This window comes from Polypterus senegalus, chromosome 2, assembly GCF_016835505.1.
Source record: "Polypterus senegalus isolate Bchr_013 chromosome 2, ASM1683550v1, whole genome shotgun sequence".
Taxonomy (NCBI): domain Eukaryota; kingdom Metazoa; phylum Chordata; class Cladistia; order Polypteriformes; family Polypteridae; genus Polypterus; species Polypterus senegalus.
Window position 1 is genome coordinate 295499886 of NC_053155.1, and position 20303 is coordinate 295520188.

General features: G+C 38.3%; 1 protein-coding gene across 2 annotated transcripts in view; it reads right to left on the minus strand.

Moving 5' to 3' along the window:
• Window positions 1-20303, minus strand: part of smad9 (SMAD family member 9) — a 90731-nt gene that overhangs the window by 58906 nt on the left and 11522 nt on the right. Inside the window, exon 1 of one of the 2 annotated variants that reach the window (XM_039745811.1) lies at window positions 2906-2926. The exons of the other annotated variant lie outside the window; for it this stretch is intronic. The gene's annotated coding sequence lies outside the window, so the exon portion shown is untranslated. Of the gene's footprint in view, window positions 1-2905; window positions 2927-20303 lie in introns of those variants that run through there. 2 annotated transcript variants of the gene reach the window in all.

Genomic DNA, 20303 nt, shown 5'->3' on the forward strand with positions numbered 1-20303 from the left:
TTTTCCAGGCCAATATAAGTTTATGAGTATTGACACTAAAAGGGAATGATCACTCACTGGCATGTTGACTGGGATGTGTTTTTTTTTTCTTTTTTACAGCATGTGCATTTCCTGCCAAGAAAAACCATGAATGGATTTATGGGCTGGATACTGAAAAGCAAGGCGTACCGCATTGATCATGGACTGCACATTATGTCAACACAAATTCTTTTAAAGGACTTGCAGAGATATAGTGTAGTACAATCATAACAAATCTGTGGCTTCAGAAATACATCTTCTCTCAGGATGAGGACAAAGGTCACATTTCCTTAACAAGCATTATCCACCAGCATTAACAGCTAAGCAGTTCAACTATTCCATTAAACCTATCGGTATTATCAATTCAACAGTAAACAAAATGAAAATATAAAATGTTTCACATGCATATAAATAAATACACTGACTGTGAAGGTTACGGAATCAATGAAGTTATCTGTGGGTTCAAGTATCCTGCACCAAAGATGAATTAGGACTCTCAAGGGGAAAAGTGATATAAATATCTGATGTAACTAAATCAAACTTCAGCATTTAATAGAGGTCAGAATGTAAGATGAGCCCCCGAGGAATTACCTGCATGACACTTTAATGATCTGCAAAAGCAAGGACCATATCAATCTACAGTTGCTGATCTACTGCACTCTTATTTTTGATATTCTGTATAGTTCTAAATCATGACAGATACACGTTTGCTTCCAAATATATTTTTAGCATTGAATAAAACACAACACACTATGGAGGCTATGTTTATTCTGCTTATTCCATCTTTTTTTGACATGTCTGACAAAGACCTCACTTTTTTAAACACACACGCACACACACACATATATATATTGTAACAAAGGCACTATACAGCCGCCGACCCGACACAGATTAACACCGGAGGCACGTCATGTATAAAAGCAAAATAAACTTTTATTTTTCTTCACCTGTGGGGCACGTCTTCCCAAAGTCCCACAAGCAGTACACCGTCCCAAAAGCACAAACCAAAACAAAAGGCACGTTACTCTTTTCACCACCACTCCTCCCGGCAAACGTTCTCCTCCTCCTCCCAACATAGGCTCCTGGAGTGATGGCTGCTGGCCCCTTTTTTAGCTCACCCGGAAATGCTTCAGGTGCTTGACCACCTGCCCCCGATTGCAACTCCGGGTGTGGCTGAACTACGGCCCAGTCTGGCCCAGGAACCTCTGCATTGCCTCCTGGTGGCCAACCCAGATCCCAAAAGGGCTGAGGAGAAGTCCATTTCCAATGGAGCCCTGTGGGTATCTGAGGCACCACAGTCACCCAGGGGAGCTGCCACCAAGTGGTCCGGGGAAGGTACTGCACAGCCCATGCTTGCTCCCCTGCAACATATACAGAAGGGCATAGGCCCTGGCCATCCATCACAATATATATATATATATATATATACAGTAAACCCTCGTTTATCGTGTTTAATCCGTTCCAGACTCTGCTGCGATGAATTCTTCATTTATAAATCGAATATTTTCACAGTTAGAGCATAGAAAACCTGTTTACGACCTTCTAAATACATTTTCTAGCATTATTAGAGCCCCCTAGACATGAAATAACACCCTTTAGTCAAAAGTTTAAACTGTGCTCCATGACAAGACAAAGATGACAGTTCCGTCTCACAATTAAAACAATGCAAACATATCTTGCTCTTTAAAGGAGTGTGCGTCAGGAGCAGAGAATGTCAGAGAGAGAGAGAGACAGAAAAGAAAAGAATCAAAAATCAGTAGGGCTGTTTGGGCTTTTAAGTATGTGAGGCACCGCCGGTCAAAGCAGCTGCAAGGAAGGCAGCAATGTGAAGGTGTTCTTTCAGCATTTTTTAGAGGAGCGTCCATATCCTCCAGGCCAGTGTGCGAACAGCCCCTCTGCTCACACCCCTTCAGTCAAGAGCAGAGAATGTCAGAGAGAGAGAGAGAGAGAGGCAGAGACAAGCAAACAATCAAAAATCAAATCAGGCTGTTTAGGCTATCAAGTATGCGAAGCACCGCACGGGAAGCATATCGTATATCATGGAGGAGTTTTATTTAATACGTAATACATGCTCTGATTGGGTAGCTTCTCAGCCATCTGCCAATAGCGTCCCTTGTATGAAATCAACTGGGTAAACCAATTGAGGAAGCATGTACCATAAATTAAAAGACCCATTGTCCGCAGAAATCCAAGAACCAGCGAAAAATCCGTGATATATATTTAGATATGCTTACATTTAAAATCCGAAATGGAGTGAAGCCGCGAAAGTTGAAGCGCGATATAGCGAGGGATCACTATATACAGTATATATATATATACACTCACCTAAAGGATTATTAGGAACACCTGTTCAATTTCTCATTAATGCAATTATCTAATCAACCAATCACATGGCAGTTGCTTCAATGCATTTAGGGGTGTGGTCCTGGTCAAGACAATCTCCTGAACTCCAAACTGAATGTCAGAATGGGAAAGAAAGGTCATTTAAGCAATTTTGAGCGTGGCATGGTTGTTGGTGCCAGACGGGCTGGTCTGAGTATTTCACAATCTGCTCAGTTACTGGGATTTTCAAGCACAACCATTTCTAGGGTTTACAAAGAATGGTTGTGGAAAGGGAAAAACATCCAGTATGCGTCAGTCCTGTGGGCGAAAATGCCTTGTTGATGCTAGAAGTCAGAGGAGAATGGGCCGACTGATTCAAGCTGATAGAAGAGCAACTTTGACTGAAATAACCACTCGTTACAACCGAGGTATGCAGCAAAGCATTTGTGAAGCCACAACACACACAACCTTGAGGCGGATGGGCTACAACAGCAGAAGACCCCACCGGGTACCACTCATCTCCACTACAAATAGGAAAAAGAGGCTACAATTTGCACAAGCTCACCAAAATTGGACAGCTGAAGACTGGAAAAATGTTGCCTGGTCTGATGAGTCTTGATTTCTGTTGAGACATTCAAATGGTAGAGTCAAAATTTGGCGTAAACAGAATGAGAACATGGATCCATCATGCCTTGTTACCACTGTGCAGGCTGGTGGTGGTGGTGTGATGGTGTGGGGGATGTTTTCTTGGCACACTTTAGGCCCCTTAGTGCCAATTGGGCATCGTTTAAATGCCATGGGCTACCTGAGCATTGTTTCTGACCATGGCCATCCCTTCATGACCACCATGTACCCATCCTCTGATGGCTACTTCCAGCAGGATAATGCACCATGTCACAAAGCTCGAATCATTTCAATTTGGTTTCTTGAACATGACAATGAGTTCACTGTACTAAAATGGCCCCCACAGTCACCAGATCTCAACCCAATAGAGCATCTTTGGGATGTGGTGGAACGGGAGCTTCGTGCCCTGGGTGTGCATCCCACAAATCTCCATCAACTGCAAGATGCTATCCTATCAATATGGGCCAACATATCTAAAGAATGCTTTCAGCACCTTGTTGAATCAATGCCACATAGAATTAAGGCAGTTCTGAAGGCGAAAGGGGGTCAAACACCGTATTAGTATGGTGTTCCTAATAATCCTTTAGGTGAGTGTGTATATATATATATATATATATATATATATATATATATATATATATATATATATATATATATATATATATATAAACACCTTATTTTTGACAAAAAAACAAAACTACAGCTTCTTTAAGCAGTTAAACTGCATACATAATAAATAAAGTCCATTTTCAAACCAATTTAAGGTTGCAAGGTGCCAGACCCTACCCCAGCAACCTTGGGATTGCAAGGCATAAAAAAACTCATAGTGGGGTACCTGATCTACATATGCACCATCTCGCACAAACATGGATAATTTATAGTGTTTACTTAACCTAACAGAACATTTTTCAGAACTGGAACAAAAGCAATACTTTCCAGAGAAAAAAAAAATAGAGATAAGTAGTAATAACACCAAAAGTTTACTTTACTAGCCACACTGTAGGTTGACCAGAGTTAAACTGATCACTGTGTTTTAGCCATAAAGGAGACATAAAGCTTTTTAACCATACTAAAGCGAAGTACCTGGTATCGCCCAGGTATATTTGCAGAATGGGTTAAGGAAAGTAAGCAAAGTTTTATGTTTTTTAAATGGTGACCCCGATTGCTATTTCTAGCTGTTCTACATGTCATACACACTGCCTTTCTATCAATGTCTCTGCTCTCATAAGTTGAAAATTTATTTGTTTTGGATCTGACTGGTTTCCGTAAGTGTGGTAATTCCATGCTGGGTTGTAACCACAAACGCTATCATGTCTGACTTGTCCTATTAGTTCAAGGTGGGCAGTTCATAGTGCTTAAATTATGAAGAAAAACCAACAAAGCAGCAGCTAAGCAACAACTTTTTGATTTTCCTTTGTGTTGCGCTACAATTCCATTCTCGATAAAGCCTCACCCAACAGCTCCCTACAAAATGCATAATACTCCATTTTATGCTACAGTAGATAGAAGCAGCACATAGCATTGCCCAAGTAAACAATGTTAAGCTCTGGTCATTTTGTCTGCTAGTCTGGATTCATTGTTTTCGGATGCTTCAGTTGTTCTGAGCCAGATGGTGGCACTGGTGTGCATACTGTAGCACACGGGAAAAAAATCTACTGAGACTCCCAATTTTGGTTTTCAAAATCATATCCATATTGTCTATGAGAGTATTTATGTAAAATGTGGTCCAGATTGGTAAAAAGGTGTAGGATTGTATATGGAACAGACTGACATTCTGTTATGTATATTATAAGGTTTCTAAACTGTTTTGGGACTCCCCACAACGGGATGGCATGCCAAAGAGCGCCCAAAAGCGTGATCTCCGTGTCTGTGGAAGACAGCTTCTCCATTGCTGGGGAAACTACAGGCTCCCGGCGCTGCAGCGGCTCACCCTGAAAGCAATTCCAAGCTGACCACAGTCGCACTATAAGCACCTGTCGTTGACGGGTGATGTAATGAACATTATGAATGCAGGGGACAGTATTACTTGGTCCCGACCCTGCCCATTTGCTGTGTCTGTGTATAGCAGAGTGGTAGATCCCACTACAATAAATAACCGTGCGGTTCCTGTTTCAAGCTGAATAAAGGTAGTTTTGCTAAAGTACTGAGACTCAGCCACGTGTTTTGGGGTGCAAGACAGGGACTCACACGTCACTCACTATATATATATATAGATCATATTGTAAAAATATCTACCTGCATATCTAAAAGGAAACATAATAAAGCTAAAAGAATCCAAGTCATCTATAAAACAGGGATAAACTGAACTGAAATAAAAGCAATGTGGGCTATGTTAAAAACATACAGAATGTATAACTTTTCCCCCATATTAACAAAGAATCACAGAATTATTAACACAGAATATTAGCAAATTCAAATCAAATCAATAATATTGTTGTTATGGATTGAAGGTGGAGATGACTACCACCAAACCAGGAATTTTTGGCTATTTCCTTCCAAAATATGCATCCTGTTGGGCATTTGGAATAGCACATCAGGATGGATTTAAAGAGGGGATGGCCAGCACAAGACATCTTTAATTTACAAATTAGTGATTGAGATTGTCAATAAATAGTTGGTGATTGTCAAACAACAAATCAGTGATGAAAAATGGCAAAAAATAGAATAAGGCCAAAATCCGAACCTGTAAAGAAAATGAAAAGTACCTTAGTGAGTGGGAGGAGGTTGTTTAGGCGGGCTGTATTAATAACTTACGTGACTGTGAGATACTTGGCATGGCCACACAAAACAATTGTCGAAGACTGCATGCAGTATGATAAAAACAAGAAAAAAGTTTTACACAACTACAATAGCAGTCAGTACAGTTTTCCAACATATAGGGGTGGGCAAACGTAGGTTTACAGTTGTGAGTTTATTCTTGCATTATTATTTATTTATTTATTAATTATTGTATTATTTACTTGAATTATTTGTCTTTGTCTTCTTCTTATTATTATTGTTATTATTTTGCACTCTTACTTAGCAAGTAGACTAGAAGAATGAGTAAATAATGAAGGGCGGCAATCTGAGCACTTACGAGATTGTACCTAAGTGCACTATGCTATCGTAATAATCATAATTTGTATGTCTTTTACCATACGAACAACTGCAAATGTACTTTGGGCCACTCCTGTACAGAGTTTATGAGTACAACTGGAAGAATGAACTACTGAAAAATGTACAACAAAGTTTTTGATTATATTTTAGAATATTTGCATAATAAAATTCTGGTTGATTACAAATTCAAGGATTCAACTTCATTTTAGCAAAGCAAATATATTAATCAAAACGATAAAGTTTTTATGTTATTTTCTATCGTTTTTATGCAACAACATGAATATTTGGTAAAGTATAAGCATATTATTAAACACCAGTAACGGTGGACTGCATGATAACGTGCAGTGAATACACTTGACTTGAGTATCCCTAGTTTTCTACTCCTTCTCTGTACGTTTAGCATTCATTTGCTTAGAGGTTGATGCGCTCACTGCTTCCTGAGCAGTTCTTGTTTTGTCCACACTAGCGGCCTGCTTCTTCTCTTCTTTCGTTTGTATCTTTTTGCATTAAAACTGATCAGTGTTTATGCTGCAATTACTTGGTAACTTTTTCTTAATTTTTCACTTAAGCTGACACTTAAGTCTTCAATCTGCCTTAAGAGTGATTTAAGATATGAAGAGGTAGGGGAAGTGATGGCGAAGGTGGTAGGGATGAGAGCGGTGCCCTGCAGCCGAGAGTTGATTCTACAATAAAAAAAAAAATAAAAAGAGGAAGAAAAATCATCACCCCGAAAGCAGACAGTAGAGGTCACGTAGTATATCTGCACCAAATTTCAGGTGAATAGGTGAAACGGTTTGTGAGCTACAGGTGATGTAAAATCCTGGACAGACAAACAGACAGCCATTGTAGCGTATTATATAAGAAGATTCCATTTATTTTAGGTATAGGTCCATTTTCCACCAATTTAATTTCAGCTGGAATTAAGCAAGGTCCCCTGCACAACACAGAATCGTATAGTAAAATTTACTCCAATAAAGATTACAATATGAATATATAATTATAAATCTTATATTTTGTCTTAAATAGTGGCCAGCATACTTGGGTCATAATAATAATCTTAGCCTAATCATCTAAAGTAGGTCTTTTCAAACTCTCACATGATGGACCCTTGCAGTTACTCATTTATACTTCAACCAATTATCCTCTTCATTAGGCCATAGCATTCATTGAGCTGATCGGCTCATTTAATTAGAAAATGACTGCTTACAGTTGTTAAAAGGAGAAATATGGCATAATGCGTGTTTTACTCTCCTAAGTAATTGAGTAATCTATGCACTGCTGAGCTATTCTTTTTAGAACCTAAAGCATGTTTAGCTACTAACCCTTTAAGGTTGCTATTATTGTATCCTCTTTTTTTACTTCACTAACTTTCTCTTTTTATAGGTTCTTAATAACAAATTGATCTTGGAAAAAAATAAAGTCTTCCATAGAGGCACAGCTAAAATTGATGTCACAGCAGGGCACATTCCTCATAAAATGTCAGGATTAAAAATGTATGTATTGACTTACTGGCTGCATCACAATACCAGGGACCCAAATTCAGTTGTTAACCAGTTCACTGTTTGCATGGAATTTTGTTTAAGTGCCATAGTTTTCTTCCAATCCTGAAGATGTGTGTGTGAGACTTATAATTCTAAATTGCCGCTTAGGGTAATATAAATGCGCGCAGTGCTGAATAGTTCTCACATTGCGCCAAACAGGCTTGTATATGTATGCAACACTGATTGGAACAAGCATATCCAGAACTCAGATGTCTAGATACTGTATGTACAGTATAGACAGAATAAAAGGACAGAAAAATCCTACTGCTGCCGCACTTTTTCCTGTTTTCAAAATACATTTTTTTCCCAATTTCAGATTGAGAATATCTCATAGTATTTCAGAATATGTTCCATTTCCAAATACAGTACCATATTGCTGCAGACAATGTTAAATGATTGTGAAAAGTTTCAAGCTAGTTGCAAGGTTATATAGAATAGTGCTTTGTACCTTACATAAGGCTGTCTTGAACTTATGGGTGCTGGACCCTGAACTAGCACATCCAAACTGACTTCTGGTCCAATTATAACTAGTTTTTAGAACATTGTTACTGATTTACAAATCTATTTGTTCTAAAATACACTCTTTACACTATATACAGTAAAACAATCAAATAATTAAGATCTTTTGATGCTGGCCTTTTCCTCTTCTAACATTCCATCTAACAACACTGGGCAAATGTTCATTCAGAATGTTGTGACTCCTACACTCTGGAATACTTAAAAATTGAAATTCAAACTGAAGACCCACCTGTTCTCCCTGGCTTATTTTAACTGTTGAACCATTTTAATACCTTGCTGGGCAGTATTATCTGCTTGCCGGAAACTGCAGTGTTTTTTCAGTTTACCCTGTTGTATTACTTTGTACCCTATTTGGAAGTTTTGCTCTCTAGCTATACTTGATCTGTTTATTTCTGCATGCTACTTTTTCCATCACCAACTGCCACATTTTGAATTTTTATACCAACCTATCCTAGAATTGTACAGCTTTTCTCACCACCTACTAATTCAATGCAGTTATACATTTTACAAAGTCATCTTGATATTTACAAGTAAAATTCTTATATCAGCTACTGTATATGTGTATTTATTTCTAATATTTTACTGTTCAATTAAAAATCTGGATATAGTATTGTAATTGTATTAGGCCAGTAAAAAGCTTTCTTAAGGTGCACTTTGTTTATGATGCTATATAAATCAAAGACTGATTGATTGACTCAGTATTTTATAGCATCATTCATATATATATTGTGGCAGGAGGACCGGAGGAGGGCTTGCGCCTTCTCCAGACCATGAGGGGGCGACCGCCCTGGTTGCTTTGGGGGCCACGGGTGCAGTACTTTGAAGCTCAACCCTGTAAGGGCCTGTGGAAACCACCAGGGGGAGCCCCAATGCCTGGAGAGCCCTGGACCTCAGCACTTCCGCCACACCAGTAAGTGCTGGGGGGAAGAGGAGCAGGGACACCCGGAGTGCTTCTGGGAATACAGCCGGCACTTCTGCCACACTGGGGCGCTGCGGCACTTTGTTTGTGCACTAATTTATCTATACTAATAAAAGGCAAAGCCCTCACTCACTCACTGACTGACTGACTCACTCATCACTAATTCTCCAAGTTCCCGTGTAGGTGGAAGGCTGAAATTTGGCAGGCTCATTCCTTACATCTTACTTACAAAAGTTGGGCAGGTTTCATTTCGAAATTCTACACGTAATGGTCATAACTGGAAGCTATTTTTCTACATATACTGTAATGGAGTTGAGCTCGATGGCCGTGGGGGGCAGAGTTTCGTGTGACATCATCACACCTCCCATGTAATCACGTGAACTGACTGTTAACGCAGTACGTAGAAAACCAGGAAGAGCTCCAAAAAGCGCTCAAGAAAACATGCATTATACAATTGAGAAGGCAGCGAAACAATAAAAAGCGAGCGACTGACATTTACAACCATATTCATGAGTGCTGCTACTTCGGAAACAAAGCACGGTGTAAACCTAAAGTTTAAATTAAGTTCATAGACAGGCTGCTGCTGGCGTTTGTCATGCCCACGGGTAATGCGGGATACAAGTTTAATGAGAGGACGCAGGGCATAAACGAGAGTTTTGATCACTTTGTAACTAAGTTAAAATTGCTGGTGAGGGGCTGTGCCTATGCAAATTCTGAGAGACTGTGTTTGTGGGGGGATTGACAGTTAAGGTGGGTGGGGGAGTGACGTCATCATCTCCCCTCCCATTCACCTCATTTCGCTCTGAGCTGAGCTCCGCGGCTAATGCGGTCTTGGAAGCAACTTCGTCACGCTGCCACCAAATACAGAAAAATCCACAAGTTAATAAACACACTGTCCCTAGAGTTTCTCCACACTCAATGTATTCCTCGCGTACCCTTTATACCCTCTGATCTCCCATTTCAATTCAGATGCCTCCAATTTCCAGTAAGGCTCTGCTGCGCGATGACAAGTAATAAGTCTCAGGGACAGACCCTACAAAACGATGCCATTGATTTCAGGCAAGATTGCTTTTCTCCTGGACAACTATACGTTGCATTCTCAAGAGTGAGCTCGCGCAGCTTCGTCATATTACAACTGGAGTGCAGCCAGAAACTTTTAAGTGCCGGGTCTTAGCTAACATTAAATTAAGCCGTGGACATCGCAACATCACACAAAAGAGCAGCTCACGTGAACTTACTGAACACAGTACGAGTGATCGCTTCCATGAATCAATGTTTAAAAAACGCATTACACAATTGACAAGGTGATGGCTTTATATGTCGTTCGTTTATAAAAGAGCGGAGAAGCTGTGTAAAGGCTGTTTCACAAAAAACCAGCGGAGCGTCTTATATGAGCAGGCAGTCAGCTAAAGAAGGGAATCAATAAATATCTATATAATCGTAATATACGAACAAAAAATAACATACAAGCCGCGGATTAAATAAAGGAAATGGGTACCTGAACAGTAAAATAAGTCTCGAATAGCTACACAATAACTATAAGAATCGTAATAACCGCACAATAAAACAGTACAGAACCGCAAAGCAAGGAGAAACAACTTCCTTATATGGCGTTCATTTATAAAGCAGCGGAGAAGCTGTGTGAAGGCAGCTACACAAAAAAACAGCAGAGCGCCACACTCTGAATGTATTCCTGGCATCACCGTTATACTCTCTGATCTCCCATTTGAATTGAAATGCCTCAAATTTCCAGTAAGGCTCTGCTTTGCGATGACAATTAATAAGTCTCAGGGACAGACCCTACAAAAGGTTGCCATTGATTTGAGGCAACATTGCTTTCCTCCTGGACAAAACTATATATATATACACACAAGCACCCCGATCTACATACTGTCAAATAAACAAACCACACACCCTGGCGCTGACGTCCAAGGTTCGATTCCCGAGAGGGGGTGCAGTGAGTGTGTACTGCCTGATGAGCCCAGAATTAGGGCAAAACACGTGCCGCGTACTGTTTGCATTATTTGACAATAAAACTATTTCAATATATTCAATATATATATATCAGCGCTTCCCGATTCATTTTACCCTCGCACCCCCTTGGTTTCAGAAGAAGTATGAAAAAATATGAGGTTAACGCAGAAAAACAGATCACCAATTGAAGCTTTATGAATAATGGATACTTAATTCGCAATGAAAAATTGTTTTGGTAAAGCCATACTCAGTGTATTCCTCCTTCCATGTTATAATTTTTCCGCGACTAGCCATGATTAAATGAACGGTAAAAAAGTAAGAGCGCGAGGGTGACTTATTCGGGCAGGCAGGCGACAGCTCAATAGCTCAAATTTGGATATAAGTAGGTTCTATTTAGTCGCCAGAAATATCTTTGGTAGGAATGGAAGTTGAATATAGTCTTTAAATTTCTATGGTGAAGAAAAATTTATGCAATGATGACTACATTCCTACTAAACATATTTCTGTTGACCAAATAAAAATTACTTATATTTAAAATTTAAATAGAGCTTAAACAGATACGATAGTTCATAATACCCATGCAGCACTAAGTGCACGTAAGAGCAGGAGTCATCCATTTTAACAAACAGCTTATTGCACTCATACGAAATAGCCTGCACATTTAATTATTTAGGAATGGATAGATAAATTAAAATTTTGTACAAATAATGTTTTTAATTTTTCTTCCTCGATGGATTCTGGCACCCCCAGCTACAGCTGCTTGCACCCCAAAGGATATATATATATATATAGATATACATATACATAGATAGATAGATAGATAGATAGATAGATAGATAGATAGATAGATAGATAGATAGATAGATAGATAGATAGATAGATAGATAGATAGATGGATGTGTGTGTGTACATGTGTGTGTATATATGTAGATATGTATATATATATATATATATATATATATATATGCCAGCAACACTCATGACAATGACAAAACAATTACATTGTCAATCATGTTACGTTATTATTAGAGGGGACTGGGCAGTCTAATGGTCTGGAATACCTACAGATTTTATTTTTTCTCCAGCCGTCTGGAGTTTTTTTGTTTTTTCTGTCCCCCCTGGCCATTGAACCTTACTCTTATTCGATGTTAATTAATGTTGATTTATTTTGTTTTCTTATTGTGTCTTTTATTTTTCTATTCTTTATTATGTAAAGCACTTTGAGCTACTGTTTGTATGAAAATGTGCTATATAAATAAATATTGTTGTTGTTGTTATTATTAAAATGTTTCCTTTTCTTTTTCATTAATTCTTTAACACGCTACTTTTCCGCTGCGAAGTATTTTGCTAGTTGTGTAAATAAATGTTTGTTGGACTTGAAATGATGTCCGTCTGTGTCCGGGCTGCTTCCCACTATATATATATACTAGCAAAATACCCGCGCTTCGCAGCGGAGAAGTAGTGTGTTAAAGAAGTAATGAAAAAGAAAAGGAAACATTTTAATAATAACGTAACATGATTGACAATGTAATTGTGTTGTCATTGTCATGAGTGTTACATATATATATATATAAATATATATATATATATATATATATATATATATATATATACACACACATATAAACATATATATAAACATATCCATACATATATACATATACACATATACACATATATATATATACACACACACATATATTCAGTGTGGAGAAACTCTAGACACAGCGTGTGTATTAACTTGTGGATTTTTCTGTGAGTATTTGGTGGCAGCGTCACAAAGTCGTAACACTGCGTTAGCTGCGGAGCGCAGCTCAGCGAAATGAGGTGAATGGGAGATGATGACGTGACTCCCCCACCGCCTTAACTGTCAATCCCCCACAAACACAGTCTCTCGGAATTTGCATAAGCACAGCCCCTCACCTGCAATTTTAACTTAGTTACAAAGTGATCAAAACTCTCGTTTATATCCTGCGTCCTCTCATTAAACTTGTATCCTGCATTACCCGTGGGCATGACAAACACCAGCAGCAGCCTGTCTATGAACTTAATTTAAACTTTAGGTTTACAGCGTGCTTTGTTTCCGAAGTAGCAGCACTCATGAATATGGTTGTATATGTCACTCGCTCGCTTCTTATTGTTTCACTGCCTTGTGAATTATATAATGCATGTTTTCTTCAGCGCTTTTTGGAGCTCTTCCTGGTTTTCTACGTACTGCGTTGACAGTCAGTTCACGTGATTACGTGGGAGGCGTGATGATGTCACACGAAACTCCGCCCCCACGGCTTTCGAGCTCAACTCCATTACAGTATATGTAGAAAAATAGCTTCCAGTTATGACCATTACGCGTAGAATTTCGAAATGAAACCTGTACAACTTTTGTAAGTAAGCTGTTAGGAATGAGCCTGCCAAATTTCAGCCTTCTACCTACACGGGAAGTTGGAGAATTAGTGATGAGTGAGTGAGTGAGTGAGTGAGTGAGTGAGTGAGTGAGTGAGTGAGTGAGTCAGTCAGTCAGTGTCAGTCAGTCAGTCAGTCAGTCAGTGAGGGCTTTGCCTTTTATTAGTATATATATATATATATATATATATATATATATATATATATATATATTATATATATATATATATATAGCATCCGTAGTCTAAATCTCAATCTGATTGTATGAGTGGTGACCTACCAGGTATCGCATGTGGTTGGTCTGCCAGTCGGCAAACATCTGCCATGGGCCATCTCAGTTGCGAGAAGCAGATCATAGAATGTTACATAGTTTACTGTCAAATAATTCAAAGAGTACATGACATGTGTTTCACTCTTATTTGTATATATATCTATACTAATAAAGGGCAAAGCCCTCACTGACTGACTGACTCACTCACTGACTCATCACTAATTCTCCAACTTCCTGTGTAGGTAGAAGGCTGAAATTTGGCAGGCTTATTCCTTACAGCTTACTTACAAACGTTAAGCAGGTTTAATTTCGAAATTCTACACGTTACGGTCATAATGGTCGACAACATCCGCCATGTTGAACCTTCTTATTTATGGCCCCATCTTCACGAAATTTGGTAGGCGGCTTCCCTGCGCTAACCAAAACCGATGTATGTACTTATTTCGGTGGTATGACGCCACTGTCGGCCGCCATATTGAACTTTCCAATGTCACTAATTCTCCAACTTCCCGTGTAGGTAGAAGGCTGACCCCATCTTCACGAAATTTGGTAGGCGGCTTCCTTGTGCTAACCGAAACCTATGTACATACTGTGGACGCGGCCCGGACACAGACAGGCGGACATGTTGTTCAATACCACCACACGTGTTTATTTACAACTTATTTACAATTAAATGTCACAAAGACTCAGTTCATTAGTGCACAAACCCCAACTCTCAGTCCTGGCCACTCAAATGCCTTTCTTCGGGCCGCCTCCACTCTCCTCTCTTGCCTCGTCCTCTTCCACCCGACTCTAGCCTCGAATGAAGGGAGACGGCCCCTTTATATATGCTCCCAGATGAGCTCCAGGTGGTTCTGACATTCCCCCGTTGGCCACGCCCCAGCATGGCGGAAGTGCCGGCTGTTCTCCCGGCAGCTCTCCGGGTGTCCTCCTAAGTCTTCTCCCCAGCACTTCCGGGTATGGCGGAAGTGCTGAGGTACCAGGTCCCCAAGGCATTGGGGCGACTCCTGGCAGTGACCACGGGCCCCTACAGGGTGGAGCTTCCATGCTCTCAACCTGTGGCCCCCAAAGCAACCAGGAAGGCAGCCCCCACGTGATCCACGGTGGGCCTTGACCCTCTTCCGGTCCCTCACGGCGTCCTGGCCGGGTCGTTGCCCCTGGCATCCCTGACAATAATTATTTCAGTGGTATGACACCACTTTCGGCTGCCATATTGAACTTTCCAACGTCACTAATTCTCCAACTTCCCGTGTAGGTAGAAGGCTTAAATTTGGCAGACTCATTCCTTACATTTTACTTACAAAAGTTAAGCAGGTTTCATATCGAATTCTACATGTAACGGTCATAACGATCGACAACGTCCGCCATGTTGAACTTTCTTATTTATGGCCCCATCTTCACGAAATGTGGTAGGCAGGTTCCCTGCGCTAACCGAAACCAATGTACATGCTTATTTAGGTGGTTTTTATTTAATCCACGGCTTCTCCGCTGTTTTATTGTTCGTTTATTACGATTATAGTTATTGTGTAGGTATTTTAGACTTACTTTACATTGTTCAGGTACCCATTTCCTTTATCATTCCAACCATACCCCTATTAACATGTCTATCGAGGTGATCACCATCGATCAAAGAACTGTCACTTACCGAGTGGTTTCCATGCCCAGAGATGGCACCTACCTTTTCCATTCTCTTTGTTACATATTGCACGGCCATATCAGGCTCACTCTTGATACCCGGAGGAACATTGTGTCTTATGTATTGAATGACTAGGACAGGTTCAAGGTGTGGACTGATGACGGTACAGGAGATAATTATACTACACAGGAGCACTAGAAGAGTGAAATGCTTAAACCCTTCACCTATGGATCTGCATGAGAGTTGATGGCTGCCGCTGAATTGTACGGTTGTCGCTTTCAAGTGTACCGAAATGGCCAAATATTTTACACCTTTCAACAACCGCCAATGCCTCTTAAACATCTTAGATTCACAGGTGACGATTTCAGTAGTGGACACTTTGATGTTTATGAATGTTTAAACTCTCAACTGCTGGATGTGAAGTTATTGATGAAACCGGTTGTATGCTTACAACCCTTGACAGATGCCGAATGTCACTTCAACACAAGTCCTTCAAATACTGTTGTAATTGAAACAAACCATGAAACTCAAACCAATTATGACAGCAGCAATTCAAGCTGTGAGATTTGAAACAAGATTACTGTTCACATGGCCAACTGTACATTGCATGCTCAAGAGTAAGCTCAGCGCACAGTTTGGTCATATTACAACCAGAGGGCGAAATGACAATGTGGTATACAAAGAGATCCTTAACAAATAATTATTGGTATATTTTCCCTCAGTTTAAAAAGATTTAATTTTCTTCTTAATAAAAATTTTAAAGCAGTACTGCGCGGGTATTTTGCTAGTATACTGTATATATATATATATATATATATATATATATATATATATATATATATATATATATATATATATATATATATATATATATATATATATATATATATATATATATATATATATATATATATATGAAACTCAATGTTTGTATGTAAGTATGTATGATTGTCCGGTTTTGAAAAAGCAACTTCGAAATGGGTTAGAAAGTTGAAATTTGGAACATTGCTTTGTAATGCTAACACCTTTCTGGAAAAAATCCAAAACTACTACAGCTATGGCTTCTCTGAATCAGCTTATTTTATTCAATCGTTGGCTTCCGATAAGATTCAAATTGGTTTAGTTTAGTCATTTGTACAATTAATTCTTATTTTTAATTAAGTTCTTCCGTACCATTTTCCATCTCTTTCCAGCGTATTGTGCCGTGTATATCTCTTACTCTTTCTAAACACACCTATATTGCGCTTCAGAAAAATGTGAATTAAATACCAAAGTGCCAAATGTGCGTCATTTAGGTAAGTTTTTATTTAATTAATCCTATTCTTGGTTAAGTTTTTCCATACAGTTCATTTTCCGTTTTTTTTCCTAGTTTAGGAAGTTTGGAGTTATAATTGAATCCCATTATTCACATAGATATAGTATTTTTGTTTGTATATAAAATAAATCGATTATTGTTTAATTCTTTGTTCCATTACATTGTTACATTTTTTGTTAATATTTTTTATTTTATGTAGGTTAAATATTACCTTTATCAGAATCTGCAATTGATGAGATGATCAACAATGATTATTTGTCAACAGATTATATAAGTAAATTCAATGAAATATTAACTGCACATACTGGATTTATACCACAACAGGTGTTATTTATGTGAAATCTTAATGATATGGATATTAAACCAATTTCACAAAATCATAAACAAATATTGCCTTCTGCTTCTACAGAACATGACACCCACTAGATTTGTACCTGCTGCAGTGGTAGTATAATGTGTATGATAGCTCCAATGCTAATAAAAATTTTAATATTACTGATGAACAATCAAAGTTTCTTTGTGGTTTATTTCCATTCAAACCTCCCATTGTTTCCAACGATATTCAACAACAGTTAATTAGGACTGATTGTGGTGTCTTCTCAATTGCATTTGCAGTATGTATTGCCTTGAGTATTAACCCAAAGGTTAAACTTTTGACATATCTTTGATGCAAACTCATCTTAAACTCATTTTTGACTCATTTTTCCTTTGCAAAATCTTTTGTCTGATAAGTTTAGGAAATGAGGTAGACTAAGCAAGATCTAAAGAGGTACACCGAAAATCCATGAAAATGAAGCTGGCAGAAAGCTTTTGGACAGGCCTTTTGAAACAGAAGAACGTGCCCAAGAAAGACAAAATAAGGTTAGTGACAGGGTTTCTCAAATTAGAACAGCTAAGTCTGAGAAAAAATGGAATTCTAGATTGGTAACAATGTGATCAATCGCTAAAAAGAGACGATCAAAAGAATCTGAGGAGGAACAAGCAGCAAGATTGCAAAAAATGCAATCAAGTGCTAAAAGCAGGAGGTTAAATGAATCGCAAGAAGAGAGGAATGCCAGATTAGAAAGTTTACGCTCAGCCGCTAAAAAAAGACGATCGAAAGGATCTGAAGTGGATAGAACTGATAGATTAAAAAAATGCAATCAAGTGCTGAAAACACAAAGTTCAGCAAATCACAAGAAGAAAGAGCTTCAAGGTTGGAAACTACTGTATACATTCAAAAGCTACATCAATGTGGCAATTTTCCTGCAGTTGCAAGGAAAATTCTGGTTTTAAGTATAATCCAACTACATTGTACAAAGCAGACACTGATATAATGATTGGGTCCATGTCAATAATATGTAATCACTGTAAAGTGCTTGGATGGAAAGGAGAGAGTTCTGGCATATGCTGTAATAATGGTAAAGTCAAACTGGAATCATTTAAAGATCCTCCACAACCACTAAAAGGGCTTCTAATCAGCTCAGATTTTAAAACAAAAATACTTCTCTCCTCAGTTAGAAATTACAATAATGCCTTTCAAATGACTTCCTCTGGTGCAACAAATATTGTGTCTGATGGTAATTATATACCTACTTTTCAAATTCAGGGTCAGGTTTACCATTTAATTGGTTCACTTCTTCCTGAAAATAATGAGGAGTCGAAATTCCTCCAGCTATATTTTATGGGAGATGACAACACTGAAGTAACATTAAGAATACAATAACTATCCAGGTCTTAAAAGATGTTAAACTTGGAAAATACCTATGTCAATAGCTTTAAAACAGCATTAGAACAGCATACTGATGATGAAAATAACAATTTTAAACGTATTATTCTCACTGACAAAATACATTTTTGAAATCACAAGGAAAAGTACAACGCACCTGTTAATGATGACGTTGCTGTATTAATTGTGGATTTTGTGGATTTTGAAAAGAGAGACATTATTTTACATTCCAGAAGTAACCAACTTCAATGAATATCTGAGATTCATACATCGTACAATGCTTTTCAATATCCTCTGATGTTTCCTTAAGGGAAAGATGGTTACCATACTAATATAAAACAATCTAATTTATCTAAAAATGTTTCTGTAATGAATTTCTACAGTTATTGTGTCATGGCTAGAGAAAATAAATAAATTACTTACATTACTTTTGACAGCTTTACAATCAATATTTAGTTGATATGTATGTAAAAATAAAATCAGAGCATCTTGCTTTTACCCACAATAACCAAAACAAACAGAGTAGACAATTACATTCATCTTAAACATGCGATAAACAATGATGGAGACATTCGAAATTTAGGTTAAATAGTGATCTTGCCTTCATCGTTTACAGGAAGTCCCCATTATATGTACAAAAAGACTATGCTATGACATATATGAGGAAATTTGGCAGACTCGATTTATTTATAACTTTTACAATTACAGTGGACCCTTGACTTACGAACTCAATTCATTCGTGAGGGCTGGTTGTAACTCAACTTGGTTGTAAGTCAAGACTATTTTTCCCATAAGAAATAATAGAAATACCCATAATGCGTTTCGAACCTCCCACAGCAACACTTACTTAACCTTTTCATAATAAAAAAGGGTTGTAATGTGCATAATTTACCAAAACACCAATAATTTTTCTAATGTACTAACCAAAAAGTTATAAAAAGTGCCTAGCCTACCAGAAACAACAATTTCACACTGTACTCACCATTTAATTTTACATCTTTGGGCTGCAGGAAGCGAGGAGGAGGAGAATGAAACGGAAGTGGTTATTGTTTAGATGGAGCCTCCTTATGCAAATCTTTTCGTTGTAAAATTGTCAAGATGGTGAATTTTGACATGCTGTACATATTAGCGAGATCGGTCACACAAACACCACTCTCATATTTCCGCACAATTTCCTTTTTCGTTTCGATTGTGATCGATGTTTCTCAAGTTATTAATGACAGTAGTCGAGCACTCAGTTCAAAGCTGGTCGTGTTGTGAACTGCTGTAATAATACACTCCAAAGCAAGCCGGTGCTGACTCAGCCTGATGACATCATCAGGTGCCGTGCCAGCCCGCTAGCTAACATCCCTTAACAATCGCTTTCTTTACCTTTGTTACCTTGTCTTCCTTCCTTAGCAATTATGTGTCTTACTTGCCATGGTCTTAGTGAATTATATATATAGATAAATCACTGCACTGACTGAAATTATGTCCACAAACACATGTATCTGAGCTCTGACTGATGCCTACAAACGCTCTCGGCTGTTTGTTTACAATCGCACAAGCGGATACACGTGACCGCATTCGGGTCATAATGCAAGATGTTGGTCGTAAATCAAAACAAAAATTTTGGTCGTAAATCAAGTTGTCCGCATGTCAGGCCGGTCGTATATCAAGGGTCGACTGTAATCCAAAATGGCCAGAAATATCTGATTTGTTATTAGATGGTCAACAAGCTCACAACAGACATGTTATTATTTGCAGAGTTTTTAACTTGAAGGTTAAAAAACTAATGTATTTGTTTACAAGAGGGAAAATCTTTAGCATAACAATTTGTCATATGTATTCAATTGAATGGCAAAAACGAGGCTTACCGCATGTACACATATTACTGTGGTTGGACAAAAAAATTATTCCTAATGAAACAGATTCAATTATCAGTGCGGAATTTCCAGACAAGCATCAAGACCCATTATTG